General features: G+C 39.7%; 1 protein-coding gene across 1 annotated transcript in view; it reads left to right on the forward strand.

The window, feature by feature from the left end:
• Positions 1-19,305, forward strand: part of FGF14 (fibroblast growth factor 14) — a 531,297-nt gene that overhangs the window by 91,055 nt on the left and 420,937 nt on the right. The gene's annotated exons all lie outside the window — the stretch shown is intronic.

Below are 19,305 nucleotides of genomic sequence, written 5' to 3' on the forward strand. Positions count from 1 at the left end.
TGTGCCAATAATACAAATAATACAAATACAGAAGTTGTCCCAGAGGCTCCTTATGCTATCTTCATATTTCTGGATTCTTTTTTCTTTTTGCTCTTCTGGTTGGGTGTTTGTTGTTTCTTCATGTTCCAAATTGCTGATTTGATTCTCAGTGTCCTCTCCTCTACTGTTGATTCCCTGTAAATTATTCTTCATTTCAGTTCGTGTAGACTTCATTTTAAATTGGTACTTTATTATGTTATTGATTTTCTCAGTTATTTCCCTAATAGTCTGCTTAAACATCCTTATAAACAAAATTCTGAACTCTGTATCTGTTAGCTTGCTTGGATCTATTTCAGTTAGTTCCTCTTCTAGAGATTTCTTCTGTTCTTTCTTTTGTGACATGTTTCTTTGCCTCCACATTTTGGCTGTTTCCAGGTGTTTGTTTCTACGTATTAGGTAGAGCTGCTATGTCTCCTGGAATTTGAAAAGTGGCTTTGTGTAGTAGGTGTCCTGTGGGTCGAGTGGCTCAGCCTCCCCAGTCACCTGAGCTGGGCCTTCTAGGTGCTCCCCTGTGTGGCTGTGTGCTCTGACCTGTTGTAGTTGAGCCTTGGTTGCTGTTGGCGTCACTGGGAGGAACTGACCCCAGACCAATCAGCTGTGAGGACCAGCTGCAAGTACAGCCAGAGAGCTGCTGGGCTGGAGATACCCCTATGGAGCAGGATTTACTTCAGTGGGGCTTTGGTGTTCACCAAGTGCGCCCCTTGAGTGTGTCACTCGTGGATGTGGTAGGGCTGTAATACAGCGTGGTCAAGTCTCACCACCAGGTGCCCTGTCTCTGGGGTCTTTTGGGAGGTGCAAAGTCAGTCTGTGCCAGTGCCTTGCCCAGGGCCACCCAGCATGAGCTACACAGCAAACCGTAGTTGGCTGCTACTTGTGCTGGGCTTGGAGGTGCCCAGGAGAGGCCAAGCTATGAGCCAGTGCAGCTGCCGCTAGTGCCAGGCCTGGGGCCGCTTATCAAGCCGTATGGGGCAGCTGCTGCTTGTTTGAGAGATTTTAGGAAAGTCCTAAGCATGAGGCCCGAGGGGCCACTTGCACAGAAAAGCTCCTGGAAATGGCCTGGATGAGCTGCAGGTGGGGAGGGGCGGGGCCTCCGGGAATCACGGGGCGGGGCCAAAGGTGAGAGTCAGGTGCTGGCGATTCAAACATGGCGCCTGCCTGCCGGCTGTGTGCGGGGAGGACTCGCCCAAGGAGCCATGGCCTCCGCCTGCCCTTCTGCCTGGGAGGAAGCCGCCCCTCCAGCTCTCGCCCGGATCTCAGGCAGGTTAGTTCCCCCCGAGTGTCCCGGGTCCTTTCCGGCTGCTGCCCGGCGCTGGGCTCAGAGGGAGCGTCCGAGTGAGTCCGTGCCGGGCCCTTTAGGAGGAGCTGCTGGGGCTCCCGCAGCCTCTGCGACCCTCAGCGACAGTCCCGGTTGGTTTCACAGCCCGGAGTCATGGGGACGTCTGTTCCCGGCCCTGGAGCCCTGGGCTGGGGGCCTGCTGTGGGGCTGGGACCCCTCCCTCCTCTGGGAAGCCTCCGCCATCGAGACTCCTTCCCGGGTTTAAACCGAGGCACTGGGTGTGGGCCCGCGGCCGCGTCTCCTGATTCAGCCCCGATCCGCCCGGGTCTCCGCCCCTCCTACCGCTCTCGATGCTCCTTCAGTTCCCTGGTTGTAGGGCGTCTGTGCAGCCAGATTTCAGGAGGCCCTGAGTGATGGTGGTTCTGTGTTTTAGTTGTGATTTGATGTGGTTGGGGAGGCGGCGGGTGCAGCTGGGACCTACGCCCCCATCTGGTTAGGAGTAGGTTTTAACCAAAGCACATCTCAGGGCACCTGCCGCCTTTGATCAGGGGAGTCTGCGGGGTGAGGTCGGAAGACAGAGCTCTGGGGAACGGATTCCAGAGCGGAGGGGGAGAAGCACACCTTGCTGTTTATCCTTAGGGAAGACAGTTAATTAAAGGCTTTTTCTACTTTGTGCATATGATGATGGGGAATTGGGTTGAGTAGCGTGTTTGCGAATCGATTTTAACAACTTGAACCAAGAAAGACCAAGTAGCTTTTTGGAGCAAAATTGAAGATGTGCTATTTCCAAAGTTACACCAGTGATGTCCCTCCATTCAGCAAGGCAGTTAATGAAATTACACTAAATGTCTAAAATGTCTGTTGGAAAGTGTGGTGCCTAGCAATCTACATAGCTTTTAGAATTTGATAAGTTATCATTTAGCGTTTTACCTACTGGGTGGAGTTTGATTTAATGACACTCATTGATGATGTTTATTAAGTGTTTAATCCACACTAAGGTTATTATCGAGGTTTATCCCAGCAACACAACTAAGAGATGTTCAGAGTCAATTTAGAAAAGTAATGGGCTGTGACATGAAAGAAGCTTGAGTATAAGGCTCACGTCCACCATATACTGGCTCTGGGACTTTGGGTGAGTTATTTGACTGCTCTAAGCCTTAATTTCCTCATCTGTAAAATTGGGGATTAAAAAAACCTCCAAGATTGTTGTGAAGGTCAGTAAGACTATACATGGAAAACACTTAGTGCGCCTGACAGTGAACACTCAGTAATGTTAACTCTTATTAATATTAAATACCCTTCCTCAAAATTTAGTTCATTTATTTATTCAACAGTTATTCATTGATTTCCCTTCATCTGGGTTCTGGGGAAGAGAAATTAAACAGTCAAGGTCCCTCTGCTCAAGGTGTTGCGCTTAGTCATAAAGTAGGCACAAAAATATAAAGTATTTAAGTCGGTGATAAATTATGTATGGAAAATAAAGCTGAGAAGAATGAAAGCAAGTGCTGTGTTTGGGGACGGGATGCTATTTTATATAGTTATCAAGAAAATCCTCACTGACATTTGCCCAGAGGACTGAAAGAAGTGAGGAAAAGAGTAATACAGGTATCTGGGAAGACTTTCTAAGCAAAGGGAGCTGCAGGTGCAAAGGTCTTTAGGTGGGGGCATGCCTGGCATGCTGATAAACATCAAAGACTCTACTTGGGATGGAGAAGGGGGAGGGAGGGAGTGGTAGGGATGACATCCGAGCCGCAGCGGGAGGTCAGCTCATTTAGGATTCTGTAGGTCCTAGCGAGGAGTTTGCCTTTAACTCCTAGGAGACAGGAAGACATTGGAGGGTCTTGCACAAAGGAGTGCACTATCTGACTTACACTTTATAGGCATCCCTTTAGCTATTGTTTTGGAATAGACTGCAGGGGCCCGAGTTAAAATCTGCTGCTATGGAAATGGTCCAGGCACACAGTAATGGTTGCTTGGACCAGGGAAGTTTTGGTGGAGGTGTTAGAAGAGAGGTCAGATTCTGTGCGTTACCAAAAGTAGTGTCAAGGAGAACTCCCAAGTGTGTTGGCCTGAGCAGCTGGAAAGATGGAGTTATTTATTTGGATGGGGGAGTTTGTGGGAGAATGTTTGGGTGCTGGGATCGGAGTCTGGTTTCAGACATGCTAAGCTGAGAAGCATTTTACAGACATTTAAGTGGAGATGGCAAGTAGAGAGTTGGAGCTCTGAGTCTGGAATTCAGGGGACGTTTCAACAGAAGTAACAGGAAGGAAGACAGCCTGTCTGGGCACAGATGCAGGAGGTTGGAAGACGTGGTGGTGGGAACGTGTAGTCCTCTCCTGATACCTTCCTTTTGCTCAGGGACATCTGCAGTGAGGCCGTCAGCCGAGAGTCAAGGTGGAGGAGAGTGCTGGAGTTTTGAGAAAAAAGAAAGTATAAAATAATCTCTGGAGACGATTAGAGGATGGCCTTATTATATTATAGCAGCATTAACCACTCACTTGAGGTTAGCAGTCATGGATTTTAAGGGGAGTGTGCCAGGGAAACGGTGTGTTTCTCCCCAGTTATATTTAGCTGCATGGGTGCACATGTGGAGTAGGTTTTGGCTGGTAAGTCATGGTGAAGAGTGGTAGGTGGGGATGGGTGATTATGATGACGCACCATGAAGTCTAGGTAGGTAGGCCGTGAGGAGAGGGCGGGAGATGAGGAGAGGTTGGAATCCAGCGCCTTCAGGTTCTCCATGTCACCATTGATCATGGTCTACCTCACTTATTGATGTGTATTCACCTCTACCTCCCCCAGTTGCTTGCAAGCCCGTGTCTCATTCTTGGATGTTTCCAGCATTCTCTCTATCAGTTTTTTTCTCCAAAGCATGAAATCCATAACAGTCAATTGAATTGTGTTTTCATATTTTTCTTAGTCATCGTACAGCAGTTATATTATGTGAACTTTTACTGAAAACTTTTTAAAACAAGTCAACTTATCTAAATATTTATAAGGGACTATTCTGCTCCAAAGTGCTACTTTTGATTTTAGATGTATCAGCATGTCTAAGGTAAATTAAACTTTTGACAGTATGGTCAATTTTGTCATTAGGTAGATGGATGAAACTATGAAACAAAATATTTTAATAAAGTATTTGGCCTGAACTATTTGGTTTGACCCATATACATTTAATCAAATTGACCTAACACTTACCAGTTTTCCATTTTATTTTTAGGAAAGCCTAGAAGATGAAAAAAAAGGGCAGTCACTTTTAAAAAAATAGGATCTTTATAATCGTTATCAATTTGAAATTTTATTAAAGTTAGGGGTGTATGTGTCTATTGGTAGGGGGTTGGTGGGACTGGGAAGAGAACATAGAATATAAAAAAAGTTAGGTCAGAGGTCAGTGACTTGCAAATGATCTCTAAAAGTATCCTTTTGTGTGTGATTATACCTAACATAAAAGACTAACAACTGAAAGTATAGTCTTGAGGTATAGTACTAACTAACTTTAGTCAACGAATTTGTATTCTATATCTTCTTGTGTGTGGTGCTATGCTAGGTGCTGGGCTACAGTAATTAAAATGGATAAATGAAAAAATAAGATTGTTACTATCATGAGGTTCAAAATGCAATGGGGCTGTAAACTAGGATCCTGTGGAGATAGGATGGGCATGTTTTGGTAACTGACTAAATGCGGGGGGTAAGGGAGAAAGGGTTATGGAAGATCATATAGAAGTCTTGATTCTGAGAAGATGGTGACAACTTTTTAGGGAATACAAGAGGATCAGGGAAAGACGCTTATTTAGAGGGTGCATGCTTTGTTGAAGGGTCCATACAGACACTTGTATGGAAACATCCATTGGGAATTAGGTGAAAAGGGAGAAGCATGCATGGCACTGCTGCAGCTTTTAGGTGGAGGGGAGGAGAAGTTTGAGGGAGCAACAAGAAGGTTGTAAAGAGGAGGGTGCTCATTGTTGCTGCATCTACTAAACAGGCAATGCTGGTATGCTTGACCTATGTAGTTAATTTTAGCGTTTGAATATGAGGTTTGTGTTTTCTTCTCACAGCAGATCTGAAATTATACAGGAATGTAGCAGGAAAGAGAAGCATATTAGGTAGCTTTAAAAATATCAGTTAAATAAAATTTAATTCAAACATTTGAAATATGTAATACATGTACAAACAAGTTTGTTTAATGCTAAGTAAGCTTTTAAAGTTTCACTGGATTTCTGTGTTTGGTTTACGGGTTTGTTTTTCTCCCTGATGCTCCTACAGTATTACTGAGGGATACTCACATTTTGTGTTACCCAAGCTGATGTATTCTCAAAATCTGACCTTCCTCGGCCTAAGGAATTTCTGCTGTCTGCCCAGGTCACCTTGTTTGCTGCTTTCCTCCTGTTGTACTTTTAGGCTCAAGGTTAATTCTTGTGGGTAGCAAAGAAGGGGGAAAAGAAGGAAACTAGGAAACTTTGTCTTCCAGGGAGGCTTCCTTTCCGGAGCCTCCCTCTTCACTGGCCCACAACCTTTCTTTCTTCTCTCACTTCCCGCTCTCCCGTCAGTCTCCTCCCTACGTTGGGAGAGTTGGGAAATGCCAAAACCGGGGTCTTGGGTAGAAATCCAGTCAGCCCCAGCAGTTCTTTCCCTGTTTGATTTTCCTCTCAATCTCTTGCCTACTTGCCAGCCGGTATTTCTGGCAATGGTGTGCTCATAATGGAAATATAAAAAGTCCAGCCAAACTCTGTGCACATGGAAAATTCGAACCTTTAAAACCTGCACATTGCTTTATCCTAAGGTGCATTGGTCCTTTGCACTGCTTTGTATCCCTAAGGGATAGTTAGAATTTGTTTTGACTCTCTTTGATTTGTTTCTCAAGTATATTTTTATAAATTCCCTGTTTAAGAAATTATTCCTCCAAAGCATATTCTAGACAAAAACCACACTAATTTCTAAAAGATTTTGTTGTTGTTGAATAGCTGAATTTGTAAATAACCATTTAATTTTATTTGTTGTATCCTTAGAGCATTTCTCTGTTCTTTTGCTTACTTTGATTAGAATGTATTTTCTACTAATGCAGAAAGAAACAGCTTTTCACCATCTTTGAGAAAGATAGATTCTATTGGGAAAGATAAAGTATGTCTCAGTGATCTTGCTTTCAGCATGATACAAGAAACAGATTCTCATCTAGTGTAATTGTCTGGTGCAGAATTTATTACCTGGGAAGCAAGAGAGGAGCACATCGCATTTATTCGGTTCTCTTTTTCACTCCTACTTAGAGTTCTTTGAAAATAGACTCACTTAATTTTCAGAAAATGATATTGTTTTCTAAGGCACTGAATTAAAACAAAAACATTTTAAGCTCTTTTTTTTCTTGGGGGTTTCTCCTCCAGCTTTCCCATGTGCTTTCCACTGTTCATCTAAGAAGGCACTTTAACAAATTTGCTTCTTCTGAGAGCACAGTATAATTAGGCAGTCACCCTCATGTCTAGGGTCCACCAGGGAAAGAAGGTGGCAGAAGTGCACAATGGGCTTATTATAAAACAGTGCAAAATAAAGACCTGAATTTACCGGTAAAGGGAAGACAGTCAAAATGTACTGTGAGATATTAATGCATGAAAGATGAAAGTAAAAATCGCCTTCAGTAGAAGTTCTTGGTTAGTTAATTGGGATTAGTGGTAATTGGGTAATTGAAAAGATGAGGTAATGATAAAGACACTAAATGGGACAATTATTAAAAGTGATACACGTGTGCCTTAAACATTTTACTTTATATTAAATATATACATGCTCGTTCACAAGTACTTTGAGATAGCCCCATCGAGTTTTCTTTGACTGTGGTTGAATTGATTTGAGTTCCTGCAGAAATCACACCCATGGTTTGTGATTTCTAATTTTGGTGTCTTTCCGTGGAACAGCACTTGAAGGATATAAGCAATCTGAGTACAGCATCATTCTTGATTTTCGTGACATTTTCTCTTGGTCTTTTATGGTACAAGAACACATATTCAAAGCAGTGTTTTTAGCCATTTGTTTTTATCAAGTTTTCTCAAATCATTCAATCTATTTTTTAATGAAAATAATAACTCTCCTTTGCAATTATATCTGTGGTTTTGAAAATAATTAAATTGCATAATTAAAATAATAAGCACAACTTGTATGAATAAGATTGGAGTCATGTGTTGGTAAGAACTGAGCTGCACCGCCTGGGTAATCTGTGAGTGCATCCCAGCCACTTTGTCAGCTCCCCAGGGACGCTCACTGACTGCATTCCTCAGTCAGAAGAAATTTAAAAAAATAATTGGTTAACTGAATTATTCTGACCCACAGATATCAGTAAAATGAAAGGAATACGTTTTTCAGTTTTAAGAAACTTTTGTTTCAGAATAGTTTTAGATTTGCAAAGACAGAATAGGGAGTTCCTATGTACCCCACCTCCAGTTTTCCCTTAGCATCTCACATCAGTGTGGTTCGTTTGTTACAATTATTGAACTAGTATTGACACGTTATTATTAATCAAAGTCTACACTTTATTAGGATATCATTAGTTTTTATCTAATCTTCGGTCCTGGGATCCCACGCAGGATGCCACTTTATATTTAGTAGTCACGCCTCTTCAGGCTCCTCTAGACTGACCGTGTTGCAAACTTTCCTTGTTTCGAGGACTCTGACAGTTTGAGGAGCACTGGTGAAGGGTTTTGTAGAATGTTCCTCAGTTTGGGTTTGTCTGACGTTTTTCTCATGTTTAACCTGGGATTATAGGTTTTCATGAGGAAGATCCCACTGGTAAAGTATCATTTTTATCACATCATCTGAAGGGTACTTATCAATAATAGTAACATGACTTCACTGTTGATGTTGCCTTTGATCACCTGGCCCAGGTAGTATAGTCAGGTTTCTCCTCTGCTGCATTTGTGTGATTTTTATACTTGGTTTACTACACCAAAATGGGAATATGTGCAAATAGGTAAATTCTCTTAACCAGATTATCTTCATGATTGAATAGTTTATACTCTTCAGAATTAGATAGTTTATACTCTTTGTTTTTAATTGATTTTTTTTTTTTTTTTTAAAGAGAGAGAAAAGGAAGTAGGATAGACAGAAACATTGATGAGATACAAACATCGATTGGCTGCTTCCTGCATGCCCCCTACTGAGGATCGAGCCCGAAACTTGGGCATGTGCCCTGACCGGGAATTGAACCGGCAAACTTTTGGTTCATGGGTTGATGCTCAACCTTTTGGTTCATGGGTTGATGTTCATGGGTTGAGCCGCATGGGCTGGAAGAGCTGGAAGAAGTGTACTAAATGTCATCTTTGCATTTCTACTGAATTCCAGTTTTATTGTCTTCTTTCATGTTTCTTGAACTTTAGCATCTAACTGTAGGAAATACAGGTTCCAGACATGCTTTTTGGCAGTGATTTAGAAGGAAAATGGAGCACTATGTATGATTGCACAGTTGTGCTCCTGCAGTTGCACGATTCAGGATTTGGAGCTCAAGACTAAATATGCCTTTTTTTTTTTTTTTTTTAAATATATCTTTATTGATTTCAGAGAGAGGAAAGGAGAGGGAGAGAGAGAGATAGAAGCATCAATGATGAGAGAGACATTGATCAAGCCTGCAACCGGGCATGTGCCCCAACCGGGAATCGAACCCCAATCGCATGGATCCCAGGTCGATGCTCAACTGCTGAGCCACGCCCGGCCAGGCAATATGCCATTTCTTATTTCAGTTTTATTTGAATCTGTGGTTAGCATTTAGGGCAATTAAATTTTTTTCTTACTACTCTTGAATGCATTTAGCAAAAATGTACTTGATAATCAATTCGCCTTGCAGCATATCGGTAGATGGCCAAGGCTAATTAAGCATTGATTGACAAGTTCATTGCCCTATCTGCAGATCATTCCTAAGATGGAAAATGATTTCATTATGGTGTAAAGAGAAGTTTTGTGCCATTGACCTAAGCTGCAGACCATAACAGCTCATATCTCATACTTTACAGAAGTTGCACAAAACCTGAGAAACTGTTTTAATAAGGAGTCAGACTCCTACACTATGTCAATCTATTGGAAACATTTTAAAATAGAACACGAAGAGATCTCTAAAACTCAGAGACCATCTGTTGCCTTTGTGGGCCTGGAGATACCATGAGGATGTTATACAAATTCCTTTTACCTAAACTTCTATGACAAGAATGTGAAAACATTTCATTTTAGAATGAAAATTCATTTACCTTGCCTAAACAACAATGGTTTCCTGACCCTCAAAAAAGAAGAGAAACAGTGGTCCTGGCTGTTTAAACTTAGTCTTACATTATCAATGTGAATGTAAAATAAGACTGGGGCCAATCTTTTCAAGATTTTCTCTTCTGTAGCCTAAAAGCCTTTATTTTCAATTTCATGTTGGCTGAATATAGAATTCATCTATTTCTCCAGGATTCCTATCGTGTAGATGGCTTCAGTGTAAATTTAACCTTGGGCTGCTGAATGATGTGAGTAGCTTACTGCCCATTCAGACATGATCTTACTGTTTCTACGTGGTTGCCTTGGTTCTTTGCCCACTGCTGGACTGTTTGTTTCCACTGATATGATAAGCATATGATACATGTGAAGCAACACATTTTTGAGGAGAAGCAGCATGGTGCTGTGAAAATAGCTTTGGAGGGGAAAGTGTAAGAGCTGAGCTTTGTGGTTCTCTCTGGTACTTCTAATTCTGTGACCCTGGGAAGGATCCTAACCTTTAATTTGTGTTTTCTGGGGAAGAATGGGCAATTATAACTGCCTTGCTTTCCTTTAGAAAAGTGGTTTTAGGATCTCGTGCATGATAATTGTACAAATGTATTATAAGCTAAACAGTACTGGACAAAGGAAAAGAAAGAATAGAATACTGCTCAGGGTTAAGGAAAAGTCTACAGGAATCCTTCCTGCCTACACCATGCACTGTCAGGTAGCACAGTGCCAGGTGTGAAGATCTGTGCTGTTAAAAAAAACCTGGATCTGAAGGACGGAGAAGAGAGTGAATTTGTCAGTAAGGCTGAGAACATCTCCAGGCCCACAGCTTAGACTACATGGGCACTTCAGTAGCGTCAGAATTCGTGAAAAGTATGATTATCTGTTTAACAAATGCCTGGTGACAATAATCATGATGAGTAAGAACACACTATAGAAATTGGAAGTTGGGTAACAAGGTTTTTAGGGTTCTTCCTGTATTTAAAATCCTATGGGTGGTTAACTTAAAATAAGCATTTATTTAAATTGATGTAAGCCATAAACTAATGGTGGGAAAAAAAACCAAATAAAAATAGATATTTTAAAATATTTCAAATAATGAAGTATCCATCTTTAAATCACTTCAGTTTTCAAGATGAGAACTGAATACAGAGCTCACTGTGTACCAGGCATTTTTTTAAGAGCTACCCTAGCTCATTAATATTCACCCTAACTTTACGAGGCAGATAAAGAAACTGAGGCACAGAAAGAGGAAATGATGTGATTGAGGAGGTCTTATAGCTGGCATTGAGGGAGCCAGGACTTGGAAAGGGCAGTCTAATGATAAATATTAAATAAAAATTAAATTGGGAAGGTGTCACTAATAGGCCCAGGGGGAAAAATTGCTGCTTTGGCGACTGGAGAAATAAAGGAGGAGTGGCAAACACAAGCTGACAACCCAGTACCAGTAAGTACTCAAATAGTGAAACATAGCTGGTAAAATCAAGACAAGGGAATGCCATGATACTGAATAAATGTCCTTGAAATAAATATTTACAGTGTATTTATTTTTAAAGTAAATATTAGATTATTCATTGTCACTATTTAAACACTTTTTTGGATAAGACAACTCTGTTATCATTATATTCAGGATATAGAATTGATTTTAAAAAAAATCTACTTTGGAGGAAAGACCAGTAGAAGACAAAAATTAAGCAGTCGAAAAAAAGAACTATTGCCTGGCCAGGCATGGCTCAGAGGTTGAGTGTCTACCTAGGATCCAGGCGATCGGGGTTCGATTCCCGGTCAGGGCACATGCCCGGGTTGCAGGCTCGATCTCCAGTCGGGAGCGTGCAGGAGGCGGCTGATCAATGACTCTCATCATTGATGTTTCTATCTCTCTCTCTCTCCTTCTTCTTTCCTTTCTCTGAGATCAATAAAGACACATCAAAAAAAGAAAAGAAAAAAAGAACTATTATTTTAAGAAAACTAATTGTTAAAAATTAATAGGAAAAGTATTTGATCATATTTGGGTAAATATATTTTCTCATTGACTTAAGTACTTCAGTTGTACCAGATCAGTCATAGATTTATGCCATAAGGTTTTGACTTAAAGAAACCACTTGTGTTATGATTACATAAAAATTGCTGTTTCCATTTGTGAATAGTCTTTTTCCCGGTATTTGTGGATTTGAGTGTTGTTTTTTTCATATTTCAGTTTTTAGGTTTCTCCTTCTGTACTTCTCTCTGAATGCTCACGAAAAATTGCTGTACCTATGACAGGTTGCATGATTTTTCCCCCTCTGTGCACTCAATTTGTGTCTTATTGTATCATATGACATTTCGAATCAAATGCTGCTAACACCAAGCTGCTATCAGCAGCTGATGCCAAAAATATTCATTGTAACACTTCTCAGCATGCAAGTGAGAGCACTTCAAATCACTGAGATGGAGTTTCCAGCCATTGTTCTTTTTTTTTGCATATTATACAGCAAAAAGAATGCAAAACAAAAGGAGATTTATTAGAAAATGATGGCTTGGTAAAGTGTTGTAAAACACGCGAGTCTTTGTTTGTGAAGGTCATGTGCAATTCAGCACTGCATCATAAATAACATCTCAGAGGCCCTGTTCCCTTCCCCCTCTTTTCTCCCAAATGGTTTTCAAGTGTCATCTTTATTCAGTCTTTGATTACATTAAGAGGCAAACTACCTACACATCTGGAATAAGTAATACCCTCAGCAGAGAACCATGAAATGAGATGTACAACCTCCATTTGCCTTAGACATAGCCCCTTTATGTTAAAATGTTGGCCGGGACAAATGCAGCACTCAGGGTGGCAACAAGGTGGAATGGAAGGCTTTCTTCTTTAAAGGAAGACAGAAAACAAATTGAATAAATAAGACTTGTCATTTTCTAATATTGAGAGTGCTGAGCCTGAAACTATCAGAAAATTTCTCATAAGTTAATTCATTTTCCAAAGTGAATGCTGAGGTTTGGTCGCCAATGGATGAGATGCCAGAACGTGTCATGGCTCAGAAGAATGGGCCTTCCCTGGCACTTTCGAACACTTGACCTCTCACTTTCTGGAGGAAGAAACATGGAGCCCCTTGATTTGGGGGGTAAAGAGGGACGGGTGGTTACCAGAGAAGGGAAGGTGGGTTTAGCAAGAGGACTGCCATTTCCTGATTGTTTTCCTACTGCCTGAAAAACTGGGGGTGATAATCTTACCTCCCTTCTTCACTGGCCCTAGTGAGAACACTAGCAAGAGGTTGGAATTGGGCAGAGGTAATTTTCATCTCAGCTTGATGAATACTTATCAAGTGCTCTTTAAATCTGTGGTTCCTGCACAGAGTGTTGACTTCAGTTTAACAGAGAGGGCCAAATGTCACCTGTGTCAACTGGAAAGAAATCAGGGCCATTGCTATGGTCTACTGCATTCCAAAGAGATGCCAAAACCACCTCTTGGCTCTTACCCGCCTTGCTGTTCATTACATGGGTCAACTCCACATTTTGAAAAAAAAGAAAGTATTCATATTGAGATGTTTCTTACCCTGCTGAGTCTCAAGCTCATTGTTGTAGGTGAAGTGCTTTTTTTTTGTCTGGTGTATAATGTTTTGCTAACTTTTGACTTGGAAATCGTCTTATAAAGCCTTAAGTGAAAAGCTAAGAATTCACGTTGATTGAGTACTTGGTAGGTGCCTGATGTTATAGTAAATATTTTATATATGAAAGCCCACAACAAGCTGATGTACATGCCTCTTTTAAAAATAATAATCTAGTCTTATCTGTGGAAACTGTTTAGGATACTGATATCCCATTTTACTGTAATATTTGAAATTCTGGGAGATAGTAACATGAAAGATTTACCCTCAAGAAGAATAATACATTTAAATATCTTGCTTTGAAAATACTTAGAAATTTCCATATTTATTTTGCTCTGGAGTGTGTATTAGGAAATGTTTGGCAGGTAAAATTTGACTTCTTTTAAACCCTGCGAGTTTTTGTCAATTCATTTAAATTTACAGAAAGCAGCCCTTTTATTAACAATAATAAAGCCCCACAAAATTTGGGCTTCCATTAGGGGCATATGATCAAGCCATTTTCAGAAATCTGTTAGCAAATTTATGGTGTGAGAAAAGAATTAAGAATGGGAGGGCTAGCTTCGTATTGATCACTGATTTATGGTAAATAATTAAATGCAAGTCAGAGGAACAAATTTGCACTGGCTCTCATCAGCTGGCCATTTTGCAGCGTTTGGGATTGGGCAAAAGGGCCCCAGGGTCACCAGCCAGGCTGGCTCTAAATCATGTAACTGTAGAGTCAGCATTACTATGCTGACTCATTGGAGCCACTCTGAAATATTTCTCTCCTCTTTTAAGTGCTTCCAAGTTGTGTTCAAAGAAGGCTGAGCAGGTGGGCTTCATGTGGGCAAGCTGGAGGGGTGACCCACGGCCTTCCAATCCCGTACGTGGGGGTCAACACCAGAGTATGGGAGAGGACCTGCCCAGGGACCTGCTGAATCCTTCGAAGTGCACTGTGGCGACTGGTTTCTGCACTGTCTTTTTTGCCAGACTCATTCCTAGTGTCACATTTTATTCATATTACGCCCTTGAAATTCTGCCCTCAGTGTCCCCAGTGTAGCTTGATATCATGTGGGTCCCTTAGCTTGGTTAGATGACGATTATCTGGTTTTAAAAAATTTTACTCTCAATCCATCTATTTCAATTTATGTTTATGTATTTATTTATTTCCTTTGATGAATGGATAACAAATTCTTGAGACAGGAAAGAAATAAGTTCCATTAAGCTACTCTTAGCACCACAGGGCAACCTTCCAGACTTTTTTATACCAAACCTTCTGAACATGCTAACAAGTTCCTTTCTCACAGTCACTGAGAACTCTAAACACAGTTTCTCTCCTATGAAGGGTAGGGTCAAGCCCAGGATATGAAATGCCCAAGGTGGTATTTAAAATTTGTAAATTTGAAAAGAAGAAAATGTTTTCGTTTTAAATTTCAATGATAGTTCACATAGGCATGGAGAGAATTCATAAGGTTATTTTGAGTTACTTGGTAGTTAAATAATTTCAACAGCTTGTAGCTAAAAAGTTAGAGAATCTATGTTAACTGCCCTTTTTAGCAAAAGTATCTTTTTATTGCTTTTAGAATCATGCACAAGGAAACATGCAGCTCGAATAAGTACTTTAATTTTAATGATGTCTTTGTTTTAGATTTTAAAACATTTTATGTTAAAGTGATACATAGTGAAAAAGAATAACTTTTCTAAAATGTTATTGGTTATATAGCATATTTGATTTCTGTAGCATCGTGTGTCCCACTAAAGGACGAATACAAACTACATAGGTTTGCATGGGGCTGTGGAGCTTCTAGCTCCCACCAAGACAGGGTTACTCTCTGCTGCTGATACGTCATCTCTAGGGTAGAGTTGCTCTGGCAAGGGCTGGCGACAACTGCCAGGGTGAAACTATTATGTGATACAAACAAGGATGCGCAAGGACAAGGCAGTAAAACTTCTAGGCATGGGTGACATGGCCTTGGAGCTAGCTCAAGGTTGTACCCAATCACTCACTCAGACATAGTTCACGACTACAGCCAGGTCTTGTGTATGCGGAGGGACATGATGCTACATCAGGCTGGACTCAAGCACAGCGCAATAATTTAATGGAAAAATTGGTAGTTGGCACCAGAACAAAGTAGATTAGGTCCAGAGAGCCAAAGATGAGATGCTCCTCTGAGCCTTAAGGGTTGTTGACTATTGCATCCAGAGGTTGGGCTGGGAAGGGGGCAGCTGTGGCCTATTACCATTTTACTTAACTTAACTGAACTTTCCTTTGACAAGTAAGTCACTTTCTACATATCCAGAACTTAATGGAAAGGACTTAACCCTTTAAGACTAGCATATTTTGGCCTCATTAGAGGCATAGAGAGAGACAAAAAGAGGGTGCCAACAAATTCTCTCATGCATGAATAAATTAACCATGGTGTTAAGAGATCCATAAGTTATGTGGCAGTGATTTATTTAATAAACAGGTGTTGAGCACCGACAGTGTACAGAGAACTGTTCAAAGCTTGAACTTACGTTGGCAAATGAAAGGTGACACAGAATCTGTTCTTATGGGTCTTATAGACTTGGGGGTCAGCAAACAGTGACCCACGGGTGAAATCCACTACCAGTTGTCTTACCATTCACGAGCTGAGTTTGGAGAAATAATCAAGAGAAGGCTAATATTTTGTGATATGTGAAAAATTATGTGAAATTCAAATTTAGGTGTAAAGGTATTGAAATAAAGGTTAATGGAACATCATTGCACTCATTCATTTATGTATTGCTTGTGGCCGTTTTCATATTACAGTGACCAGCTTGAGTAATTAGAGAGCTTTTGGTCCACGGAGCTTAAAATACTTAATATCTGACTCAACTAAAAAAGTTTGTCAGTGAGTTTCTAATCTATTAGAAATACATTAAGCAGAGTATCATACCATTAAAATAGGTAAGTGGTGAGTGCTGGGCAAGAATGGTGTATAAACACACAAATGTCGTGTAATGTGACATAGAAATGATGGTAAGGAGGCCCATATTGGTGTTAATATCTTCATCACTTTTTGTCTAATTCTTCATAGGGCTCAAAAGAGACCACACATACTCAAGGAGTAATGAACAAATTGTAAATGGTACCATAATTCTAGTAATACTGTTTAGGAGTTTTGGACTGAATCTCTTCTATTCTACTGTTGAAGACTTGTAAGGAGAAAGGGCCAGAAATAAGTTTAATAACATCTGTGATGCTCAGGTGTTCATTGGCTGACCTTGGCACTTATTGGTACTGCAATTGCAAAAAGAAAATTGAAAAATTCTGAGTACAGAAAAAAATGTTGAGGAGTACACAGCTTTACAAATGAGAAAAGATACCACTTGTACAGATATATGAAATGATAGAAATACATATTTACTCCATAAATAAGCAAAAAGTTCTTATTTTTGTGTCATGAGGTGACTATTTAAAATTTATGAGCATTATAGTTTTCTTCTGAGGGATTCAAAGTACTATTTCTTAATTAAAAATGTTGTTGATTGATTGCTTTTAGAGCGAGAGAGGAAGGGAGAAAACACACACACACACGAGAAGCATGGATTGGCTGTTCCACTTACTTATGCATTCTTTGGTTACTTCTTGTATGCCATCCCCTGACTGGAGGTCGAACCCACAACGTGGAGTATTGGGATGATGCTCTAACCAACTGAGCTACCTGGCCAGGGTCTTAAAGTACTTTAAAAATTTTTATTTTTATTCTTATTGAATTTATTGGGATTACATTGGTTAATTAAATAGGTTTTAGGTGTATAATTCTTTAATACAGCATCTATATATTTTATTGTGTTTTCACCATCCAAAGTCAAGTCTCCTTCCGTCACCATTTATCCCCCCTTTATCCCCTTCTACCTCCTCCTACCCCCTTATCTCTGGTAATCACTATGCTGATGTCTATGTCTATGAGTTTTTATTTTTTGCTTATTCCCTTTACCTGTTTCACCCAGTCCCCCAACCTCACCCCTCTTACAGCTGTCAGTCTATTCTCTGTATCTAAGATTCTGTTTCTATTTTTTTGTTTGTTTTGTTCATTAGATTCCACATGTAAGTGAAATCATACGGTACTTGTCTTTCTCTGACTGACTTATTTCACTTAGTGTAATACCCTTTAGGTCCATCCATGCTGTCTTAAGAAAGGTTTCCTTCTTTTCTATGTCTGAGTAGTATTCCATTGTGTACATGTACCACAGCTTTTTATCCACTCATCTCCAGGTGGGGTCTTGGGCTGCTTCGAGATCTTGGTATTGTAAATAACACTGCAATGAACATAGAGGTAGATATATTCTTTTGAATCAGTGTTTGAGGTTTCTTCAGATATATTCCCAGAAGTGGAATTGCTTTGTCATATGTCAGTTTCATTTTTAATTTTTTGAGGAAACTCCATACTCTTTTCCACAGTGGCTGCACCAGTCGGCATTCCCATCAATAGTGCATGAGGGTTCCCTTTGCTCCACATACTCCTCAACAGGTGTTTGTTGATTTATTGATAATAGCCATTCTGACAGGTGTGAGATGTTATCTCATTGTGGTTTTAATTTGCATCTCTTTGATGGTTAGTGACATTGAGCATCTTTTCATATGTCTCTTGGCCATCTGTAGGTCCTTTTTGGAGAAGGTCTATTCAGTTCCCTTGCCCATTTTTAAATTGGATCGTTTGTTTTCTCATGTGTGTTGAATTGTTTGAGTTCTTTATAAATTTTGGAGATTAACCCCTTATCAGATGTATCATTAGCAAATATGTGCTCCCATTCAGTGGGTTGTCTTTTCATTCTGTTGATGGTTTCCTTTGTTGTGCAAAAACATTTTAGTTGATGTAGTCCCATTTATTTATTTTTTCTTTTGTTTCCCTTGCTCGAGGAGATATATCAGAAAAAATATTGCTATGAGAAATGTCTGAGATTTTACTGCCTATGTTTTCTTCTAGGATTTTTATGGTTTTGAGTCTTCTATTTAAGTCTTTAACCAATTTTGGGTTTATTTTGTGTATGTTGGTGTAAGTTGGTGGTCTAATTTCATTTTTTTGTACGTATCTCCCTAATTTTCTCAACACCATATATTGAAGAGTCTATCTTTACTCCATTGTATTTGACTCCTTTGTTAAATACTAATTGACCATAAAGGTATGGGTTTATTTCTAGGCTCTTTATTCTGTTCCAATTATCTATATGTCTGTCTTTATGCCAGTAACATGCTGTTTTGATTACTATGGCTTTGTAGTACAGTTTGATATCAGGTAGTGTGATACCTTCAACTTTGTTCTTTTTTTCTCAAGATTTTTGAGGCTATTTGGGCCATTTGTGATTCCATATAAATTTTTGGAATATTTGTTCTAGTTCTGTGAAATATGCCATTGGTATTTTGATAGGCATTGTGGTGAGTCTATAGATTTCTTTGGATAGTATGGATATTTTAATGATGTTAACTTTTTCTATCCATAACCACAATATATGCTTCCATTTATTTGTCTCTGCTTTGATTTCCTTCTTTAGTGCCTATAATTTTCAGAGTACAGGTCATTTATCTCCTTGGCTCAACTTATTCCTAGGTATCTTATTTTTTTTGGTTACAATTGTGTATGTGATTGTTTTCTTAGTTTCTCTTTCTGATAGTTCATTTGTTTTTATTCCCTATTATTATGGAATAGTAAAATAGGTAAGTAAATATCTTAGCCTGCATTTTCATATCAGTAAAAAGCTGAAATGATTTGAATTCAGCTTTGAACTTTGAGTCAGTTTTGCCGTTAATTGCTGAGAATATGAGGACATGTGTGAGTAAAGCTGTCCACCTAATTATGGCAGATTGTTTTCGTTAGTTTGCAATAGGCCCCAGTTTTCAGGCTTACATTAACACAATCCACTTTATCAGTCTCTTCTGATCATAATTGAATGAAGTAAAGCTAGATAAAATAAATCCTTGATTCAAAGTGGTAGTGATATAAAATAAAATGCCAAGATAATGTAGAAAAGCCTTTGAATTTTTAGATTCTTAGACAAATTCAACTTCAAAGATGACTTTATTCTCTGATGCAAACTTTTTTTTTATCATCCATTCTCAAAAGATTTGAGTTCATTTGTCTAGTTTTAAAAGATCTCATTTATTCATTGAGTGCCTGCAGTGTGCCAGGCGTTGTGCCTGATGCGTGGAATAGGAAGATGAGTACAGAGAGTTCCAAGTAGTGGAAAGACAAAGGCAAA

This window comes from Miniopterus natalensis, chromosome 2, assembly GCF_054644295.1.
Source record: "Miniopterus natalensis isolate mMinNat1 chromosome 2, mMinNat1.hap1, whole genome shotgun sequence".
NCBI lineage: Eukaryota > Metazoa > Chordata > Mammalia > Chiroptera > Miniopteridae > Miniopterus > Miniopterus natalensis.